Raw genomic sequence first — 9,849 nt, 5'->3', positions numbered from 1 at the left:
GCAGCAGAGTTTAGCCTAGTCAGCCATTATTGGGAGGAAAGGCCCTTGGTCTTGCAAAGACTATATGCCCCAGTACAGGGGAACACCAGGGCCAGGAAGCAGGAGTGAGTGGGATGGGGAGCAGGGCTGGGGGTGGTGGTGGTGGTGGTGGTGGTAATAGGGGACTTTTGGAGAGGAAACTAGGAAAGGGTAGGAAAGGGGATAGCATTTGAAATGTAAATGAAGAAAAAAATGAACCTCCCCCCAAAAAAAGAAAAGAAAAGAAATGGATCAGATCAAGGCCTAGGGATGATGTTGCTCAATGGTAGAGGATTTGTTTACTATGTGAGAAGTCCAGACGCTTTGTTAAACCTGAATATGTGGGGAGAAAGACCAATCCACAACTGTCCAATTAACATAAGCTTTTATTTTAGAGGTGTCCCTGGGTCTGGCCAGCTGGCTGTCTAGGCCTAGGTCTGGATTTGAGAGAGTAACTCCTTACTAGCATTTTGAGGTCCCTTTTATGAGGAAAAGTTAAGGTTGATACAAATGATCTTTGAACATGTTTACAACGGTGAGATAATTGGCTATTATAAAAAATACAATAAAAGGTAAGAATAAAAGCAAGAATATCCTTCACATGTAAAGAGAGTCATACATCATGGGGTAGATAGATAAAATCTAGATCTCAGAACTCTGAGACCCATCAACCTTTGCCTCCTGAGTGCTGCAACTGAAGATGTGGGCCACTGTGGCCAGCTCAACATTATTTTTTATGGCTTGTCTTACAATTCTGGTAGCTTTGGAGTCACACATCCCAAAATTCTTTAAATATGGTTATTTTCTTTCTCCCTGTCCTTCCAAGATACTGAAATCTTTGTATTTATTCTCCCCAATAACAGTAGTTTAATTCCTCAGGGATTGGGCCTAGAATTATGGGGTAGCAAGGAAGGAAACGGGGTCCTTTTTTAAGGACACATCCAATACTTTTAAGTCCTCTATTTCTTTGCTTTAGGCAACTCATCCTTGTCTCAGGGGAACGGCAATTGTATTTGGCCTTATCAATATTCCTATACCAGAAGATAGAAAATGGCTAATCTGGGGCTGGAGAGATGGCTCAGAGGTTGAGCACTGACTGCTTTTCCCGAAGGTCCTGAGTTCAAATCCCAGAAACCACATGGTGCCTCACAACCATCTGTAATGAGATCTGATGCCCTCTTCTGGAGTGTCTGAAGACAGCTACAGTGTACTTATATATAATAATAAATAAATCTTGCCGGGTGGTGGTGGTGCACCCTTTAATCCCAGCACTTGGGAGGCAGAGGCAGTTGGATTTCTGAGTTCGAGGCCAGCCTGGTCTACAAAGTGAGTTCCAGGACAGCTAGGGCTACACAGAGAAACCCTATCTCGAAAAAAAAAAAACCAAATAAATAAATAAATAAATCTGAAAGAAAGAAAGAAAGAAAGAAAGAAAGAAAGAAAGAAAGAAAGAAAGAAAGAGGTCAATTTAAAACCAGGCTCACAAGTGTATCTCTTTTCATCTCCAAATTGCTTAATGATATTTGTCAGTCAGATGTCAACATTGAAGAAATGGAACATTTCTCATAAATATACTTATTTTCAGTCTCTCTGGTAAAGGTAAGCTATAAGTCCACAATTCCAGTCCTCTGGAGAACCTTTAAACTGCAGGAAAATCGATCCCTCTCTCCCCCTCTCTCTCCTTCTCTCTTCTCTTCTATTTTCTTTTCTTTTCTTTTCTTTTCTTTTCTTTTCTTTTCTTTTCTTTTCTTTTCTTTTCTTTTCTCTTCTTTTCTTTCTCTCTTTCTCTCCCCCTCTGATGTCCTTTGTACTTATTTATTTTATGTATTATTAATAAGTATAATATTTATTTATAAATTTGCTACTTACTTTACTGTTTTCAGACACTGGGGTTGGAAGCTAGGGCTTCCCAGATGCTGGGCAACCGCTTCCCCACTGGGTTACAGTCTCCCTTCTCCTTGTCCCTGTTTATCATGTAGAGTGGCTTAGCTTCTATTTCTTGATTAGCAAGTTATTTTTTTCACACCTTTGGCATATGTTTTCTCCACTTCTTTCTCCATTTCCGCATCCCAAATGTGCCAAGCAACCACCTGCTAGGGTATTTGCTCTCCAGGTTGGGGGAGTAAGTGCTGAACCTGGCTCTGCATTTCTTTATTTTCTTGGGGAGAATAAGAAAATCTGGAGCTTTGGCCTCTTAACCACTTTTTGTCCCTTCACTTAAGAAAAACAAGCATCCAAGAACCAGTTGACAAAGCCTCTCTGCTTAGTGTGCCTCTGACTATTTGATTTTTCTTTTCGATTAAACTTTGCTTTTAGGCTCTATCCTTTCTCCTTAAGAGAGGCAAGACTAAAGTACAGTTATAGCCAAAAATCTTGCTGGGTTAGTTCAGCAAGATTCCCCTAGCCTGCTTATCTCATCACCCAGGCCTGCCTTCAGCAAAAGTACAGTCACTTGAATCATGGTTCCTTTTAACCCAGGTATTTTTTGTCTTAGTCATTCTCTCCCTGCTGAGCCTTACTGTACCCTTTGGCTAGAATCCCTCCTAACCTAGTTACCTGTGAGATGGAGGCCAGTTCTATGCTGACTTTTTTTTTCTTCCTTTACTGTAATTGCCTTTAAGTATCCTAAACCAATCCAATAAATTTGGCCTAGCAATCTCTTTCTTTCATGGGATGCTTTACACATCAAGCTTACAGAAACATTTGTACCATACTACTGTGAAGAAATTATATGTTTCTCCCATACAAATACACAAAAACATGAAAGTAGAAAGTGGGGTGGTAGTAGGGGACAGGTCAGGAAGAGGGTGGGGGTTAGCTGGAGTAGAAGAGGGATGAGAGAGGGTAACCAGTGGGGATGAATATGATTTTAATTGAAATATGTTATGTACAACTATGAAGTAATGAAACTATTATGTATAATTGACATGTGCTAAGAAAACATTTAAATTTAAATGGCAATTGCTAGAAATAAACCATAAGTTTAAAACTATTATTTTATTGTGAAATAACAGAAAAAATAAAGAATAAACAAAACCCACAATTAACTGCCCAGATAAACTCTCCATGACACTATTCTTGGTGTTAATGTTTTTGTGAGGGAATGTTAAACCCAGGGCTTGATACATACTAGGTAAATTCTCTACCACTAACCTCTAGCCTTTATTTGTTTTGTTTTTTTTTAAAGATTTATTTATGGTTATATGTAAGTACACTGTAGCTGTCTTCAGATACACCAGAAGAGGGCGTCAGATCCCATTACAGATGGTTGTGAGCCACCATGTGGCTGCTGGGATTTGAACTCAGGACCTCTGGAAGAGCAGTCAGTGCTGTTTAACCACTGAGTCATCTTACCAGCCCATTTATTTGTTTTTGAGACATAGATTTTCCATGTAACCTTGGTTGGCCTCGAACTTGTGTTGGTTTGCCCGTATCAGTCTCCTGATTACAGTTGTAAGTCATATACCTGATTTCAAAAGACAGCGTAAGTGCATGTGAATGTGCATGAGTGTGTGTGTGTGCTCGAGTGTGCTCGTTCTGTTGCTGTAGCAGAGATCAGAGGACAACTTTTGAGAGTTGGTGCTTTTATCTGCTGAGCCATCACTTCAGCCCTGTTGCCTTTTCAAAAGTAACTGTTTCATTTCTTTTTGCAAAATAGGGGTTCTCAACCTTCTGAATGCTTCTACCCTTTAATACAGTTCCTCATGTTGTGATGACCCCAATTATAAAATTATTTTAATTGCTACTTCCTAACTGTAATGAATCATAATGTAAATATTTCTGGGGGGATAGAGGTTTCCTAAAGGAGTCACAACCTATAGGTTGAGAACTTTTTTTTTTTTCTTGAAACAGAGTCCCATTAGTTTCTGGCTGGTACAGAACTTATTATGGAGCCAAGATAACCTTAAACTTCTGATTCTCCTGCTGTCACCTACCAAGTGATTGTATTACAGGTGTGTGCCACCATGTTCTGCTTATGCAGTTCTAGAGATCAGTCTCATATATGCTAGGCAATATGAGACTTTTTTGTTTGTTTGTTTTGTTTTTTTGAGACAGAGTTTCTCTGTGTAGCCATGGCTGTCCTGGAACTTACTCTGTAGACCAGGCTGGCCTTGAACTCAGAAATTCGCCTGCCTCTGCCTCCCAAGTACTGATACAATGGTGCCCAAGATCAGAGAACAACTTTTGTGAGGTAGGTGTCTCTTTCTGACGTGTGGATTCTGTGAACTGAATTTAGACAGTCAGGTTTGGTGGCAAGTACCTTTATCCACTGAGTCATCTTTCTGGCCCGTTTCATTATTTATTTCCCCCACCCCAGAAGAGTTTTTCTGTTTAGTACCTGGTTGTCCTGGAACTCACTTTATAGACCAGGCTGCTTGCTGGCTTTGAACTCGGAGATCTGCCTGTCTCTACCTCCTGAGTGCTAGGATTAAAGACATACAACACCAGGCCTGGCAAAAACTTTGTCTTTTTTTTTCCTTTTTCTTTTTGTGACATGGCATCATTGACCCTGGCTGTCCTAGAACTCATAGTGTAGATCAAACTAGCCTCGAACCCAGAGCTACACTTGCCTGTCTCCAGAATTCTGGGATTAAAGGCGTACATTACCACACTTTTTTTTTTTTTTTTTTGAGACAGGATTTCTCTGTATAGCTCTGGCTGTCCTGGAACTCACTTTGTAGACCAGGGTGGCCTCGAACTCAGAAATCTGCCTGCCTGCTTCTGCCTCCCAAATGCTGGGATTAAAGGTGTGCGCCGCCATGCCTGGCTTCACACCTTATTTTTATCCTTCTTATTGGCAAATAGCAATGAAACATATTATAGGCCAATAGAAAGAACACAGTCTTGGAACTGTAAACCAAGTTCCAGTGCTGGCCTAGATGCTGACATGTTAAGAGGACTGAATAAACCAGAAATGGCACTTTTCAAATGTGTCATTCATAGCAAGAGGTCCTCAATAAGGGTCATGTGGCTACATGTTCTGAGTGGCCTTTGAACTTCAGCCTTTGGACTGGAGAGATGGCTCAGAGGTTAAGAGCACCGACTGCTTTTCCAGAGGTCCTGAGTTAATTTCTCAGAAACCACATGATGGCTCACAATCATCTGTAATGGGATCTGATGTCCTCTTCTGGGGTGTCTGAAGACAGCTACAGTGTACCCACATATATAATGAATAGATCTTTAGAAAAAAAAAGAACTTCAGCCTTTGCCTATAGCCAGTTCACTCCTGGCTAGCATCATTGCCAAAGTGATTCAGTTTATGACTTGATGAAATATTTTTACTCACCTCTTGAAAATCTGTTGTTGTGTTTTATAAAAGACAAAAAAGAATCAGGATATGTTTGGCAGAAGCAAGGTATGTTGAGGTGGAAGGGGGTGCCTCTATGGGTCAGTGCTGAGGCATCCCCCCCAACACCCTCCCCCTCCAGGGACCAGACATAGGACTGATATAATATGGAATAGAGTTTATTTAGGGAGTGTGGAGTGGAGTGGAGGAAGTACAGGCAGAGAAGGGCAGAAAGAGGGGGGAGGGGAGAGGGAGAAGGAGAGGGGGAGGGAGAGGGAGAGGGAGAGAAAGATAGATAGAAAGTAGAGGGTGCAGGAATATGTGGAGAGAGAGGGGGAAGGGAATGGGGATAGAAGGGACAGAGAGGGTAAGAGAGTAAGAGAGAGGGAGGAGGGGGCAAACAGCCCCTTTAGTGAGTCAGACACACCTGACTATGGGGAAGAGCCTAAAAGGAATGCTAGCATCTATAATGGATGCTCATTTTATGGTGAATAAAAACCAAAGTCTTTACTCTGGCTACCAGGCCCTATACAATCTGACTCACTCCAATTGTCTGCCATTATCTTCTGGCATTCTTGAAATGTTCATGCTTATCTTTACAATTCACTAAGAATTGCCTTGGGGTTGGGCAGAGTTTAGTACTACAGCATGCACAAGGCTTTGGGTATGATCTTGCTGCACCATGCTGTGCCTTGTTTTCTTGGAAGAGGATTCTATGGGTCTTGGTTCTCTGTTATAATAAAGAAGGGTCTGGATTCTGTTAAAGAAAACCAGAGTTGGACATTGGAGTGATGATAAAGATAAATATTGTTAAGAAATTTGCAGTAGAACAAAAGAGAGATCTCAGTATGGAACTGGGCTCAATGATGAATACAGGAAAGACACCCAGGAATTTACAGTTAAGAAGCCATGTGTTAGGAAGGGCCTGAAGGCCAGGGTGGTGCTTACACCGAGTGGATTGAACGTGTTACTAGAGAGGCCAGGAAATGTAGGGGAGAGTCTTGCTCACCTGACCAGATAAGATTTTCTTCTTTCTTTTTTCGGTTTTTTTTTTGTTGTTGTTCTTGTTTTTGTGGTTTTTCAAGAAAAGGTTTCTGTCCTGGAACTCACTCTGTTAGACCCGGCTGGCCTCGAACTCAGAAATTGATCTGCCTCTGCTTCCCAAGTGCTGGGATTCAGCACTTGTGCCAGAACTCCTCAGCCAGATAGAATTCTTGCTGACAACTGTGCCTGAGTTAGTGTTCAGCTATTAAGGGTAGGAACAAAGGGCTATTAAGTGATGAGTTACCAAAGGTGGAAGAGTCTCCCTAAACTAACATAGCAGGGTTCATGCTAAAACTAGGGCCAAAGCCGGGCGTGGTGGCGCACGCCTTTAATCCCAGCACTCGGGAGGCAGAGGCAGGCGGATTTCTGAGTTCGAGGCCAGCCTGGTCTACAAAGTGAGTTCCAGGACAGCCAGGGCTATACAGAGAAACCCTGTCTTGAAAAACCAAAAAAAAAAAAAAAAAAACTAGGGCCAAAGTTGGTGCCAAAATTCTTTGTTTGGTTAATCTTTAGTCAAGCTCCTGAACCTTCTCCTAACCCTGTTTACTTCCTTGTGCAGTCTTCTAAGTCAGTTTAGCAGGCTCCCCACCCCCAACACAACTGCTGTCCCAGCACATTCCTGGGAGGCTCGCTGTGGTGCTTTCTCCTTGCCTCTCAGCTCAGTTTAACCAGAACCTCCTGAGCCCTGATGATTCCTCCACGTAGGGACTTTCTGCCCATTGACTTTCATTTATTTTCTTGTGAATTCCAAGTTGTCCATGCTTCATTTACAGTTGATCCCCAACTTTTTATCACTACATTTTAGTAATTCCTAAATCTAAAATAAAGTATTCCTCACCATGCTTTGACAAGAGGCACTGCATAGTTTGTTCTGTTTTTTTTTTTTTTTCCTTCAATACAGTTTATGTAAAAAATGTCAGGATGACTGTAAAAAACCACTGCATAAGTGCAGCCAAGATCAAACCAGTTGTGGTTTTGCTGCCAAAATCATATTACATTCTGTAGCAGCTGGGCCTGGTGGTGCCCCCCTTTAATCCCAGCACTAAGGAGGCAGAGGCAGATGAATCTGAGTTTGAGGCCAGCCTGGCATACAGAGAGAGAGAGAGAGACAGACAGAGAGAGAGAGAGACAGAGAGAGAGAGACAGAGAGAGAGAGACAGAGAGAGAGAGACAGAGAGAGAGAGACAGAGAGATAGAGAGACAGAGAGAGAGAGAGACAGAGAGACAGAGAGATCCAGAACAGCCAGGGCTACACAGAGAAACCTTGTCTCAAAAACAAACAAAGAACAAAAAACAAAATTAGCTATACTTAGCTTTAGTTTTATTTTGATGGGGTCCCAATTAATGGGATGCTCTGAAATTTTGAAGTTTCCTGAAGATTAATTTTTTTCTGGTTTGTCTTTATTTTAATTTAAACAGATCTCTGCAAAGGAACAGTGAGCTTGGTAATAATTACAATACTACTAGTCTCTCTCTCTCTCTCTCTCTCTCTCTCTCTCTCTCTCTCTCTCTGTGCGCGTGTGTGTGTGTGTGTGCAAGCCCATCCACATACCATGACAACCCATGTGGAGGTGAGAGGACGGGAGCCAGTTCTCTCCTTCCATCTTACTGAAGCAGGACCTCTCCTGTCTTACACAGTATACTGCATACAGGCTACCTGGGCTCCTGAGTTTCTGGGTGATTTTCCTGTCTCTGTCTTCCAACTCAATATAAGGTTGCTGGGATTGCAGATGTGTGCCATTGTATCTTTTATTTTGTTTTATTGTTTATTTTAATTCTTTTTAGATTTTTTAGGGGCGGGGGGGCGGTTTGAGACAGGGTTTCTCTGTGTAGCTCTGGCTATCCTGGAACTCACTTTGGTGACCAGGCTGGCCTCAAACTCAGAAATCCGCCTGCCTCTGCCTCCCAAGTGCTGGGATTAAAGGCATGCGCCACCATTGCCCAACTCTTTTTAGATTGGTTTTATGTGTATAAACGTTTGGCCTGCATGTGTGGAGGGTCCCATGATGACCATCTTCTCCCTTCCTCTCTTTCCTCGTCCACCTCTTTTTCTTCTTTCCTCCTCCTCTCCCTCCTTCTTCTCTTTTCTTTCTGTATGGAATTGCATGGACTATAAGCTCCTCTGGAACATGTTTTGTTACCAAAGCTGACCTTGAATATCTGAACCTCCTGCCTTCCTCTCCCAAGTGCTAGGATTACTGGCAAGGACCATGGTGCTGTTTTTGTTTTGCTTTGTTTCTCTAGTATTTTAATTGTCCTGCCATCATGTGGCCTTCTCTATTTTCTAATAGTTTAAGAACAATATTTTTATGATGACATAAACTCAGATATATTTGCATTTTGTCAGTTCATTGAGCTGGTGTGTATGCTTGTAACTCTCTACTTTCAGAGATTGAGGCAGGAAAATTTTGAGTTCTATGACGATCTAGGTTGCATAGTAATAGCTTATGCCCCAACCCCTTCCAAATGCTTATAGGTGTAAATTTGTGATACATGTTATTTTCTGTTTGCTTTTTTATCTTTTGGGGATTATTTTAAAAGTTCTGAGGTTTGTGGTGTAAGCAGAGGCTCGGACGTCATTTCAAGGCCTGAAAAGTGTTTCTCCATGGCAACAATAGATGGTGATAATTAGCAACTTCCATCCCCAGTTCTAAGCTCATGACAAATCAAGCTGACATCTATCTAAAAGGTTAAGGTGTGTGTGTGAGCACGCATGTGTGTGTGTGTGTGCTAGTGGGGGACATGGTGTAGGGGTGCTGGATGGAAAATTACTAAGAGAGAATCTACTTAAACTGAAAACATAAGTTCAGAATCTAAGAGCAGGGTGTCACAGAGCTCAGTGAATACAGAATCCACAGGACAAGCATTGTGTAATACATGCAGGAGAGCATGAAGGAGCAAAACACACCATGCCAGACACTTGGTTGTATTTTATCTCTTTGGATGTCTGTGCCTCCAAGTGTGTATTCCTTGGAGTGGTGTATTCCTTGTGCTTAGGGAGACCCTCTTGAACTGGACTTAGAAGTAGTTGTAAGCCCCTGATGCAGGTGTGGGGACTTGAATCTAGGTCCTGTAGAAAAGCAGCCAGTGCTTTATAACTGCATCTTTCTAGCCTCTGGATACACGCATGCTAACTGTAAAGGCCAATAAAAGTCCAATCACAGACAGAGGCTTGAGAAAGAAACATTTGAGCCTCAGCTTCCTCAGAATGAAAAAACTGCCTTTTCCTAACCACTGAACTTCTGCCATATCTCTAGTCAATCTATCCATCAATCCATCCATCAATAAATTAATTAATCTATTTTTATTTTTTAAATGTGTATGCGTGTTTTGCCTTCATGCCTGTCTGTGCACCACATGAGTGCCTACAGAGGCCAGAAGAGGGCTTCAGATCCTCTGAACCTGTAATTACAAATAGTTGTATGGGGGAAGGATGGTGGGAGAGGGTGACCTGGAGCAATGAGCGAGATGTAAAGTGAATAAGTCAAAATAAATTGCAT

The sequence above is a fragment of the Mus caroli genome, unplaced genomic scaffold (genome assembly GCF_978045245.1).
Source record: "Mus caroli unplaced genomic scaffold, Mus_caroli_1 scaffold_5, whole genome shotgun sequence".
Taxonomy (NCBI): Eukaryota; Metazoa; Chordata; class Mammalia; order Rodentia; family Muridae; genus Mus; species Mus caroli.
This window is presented reverse-complemented; position numbering follows the sequence as displayed.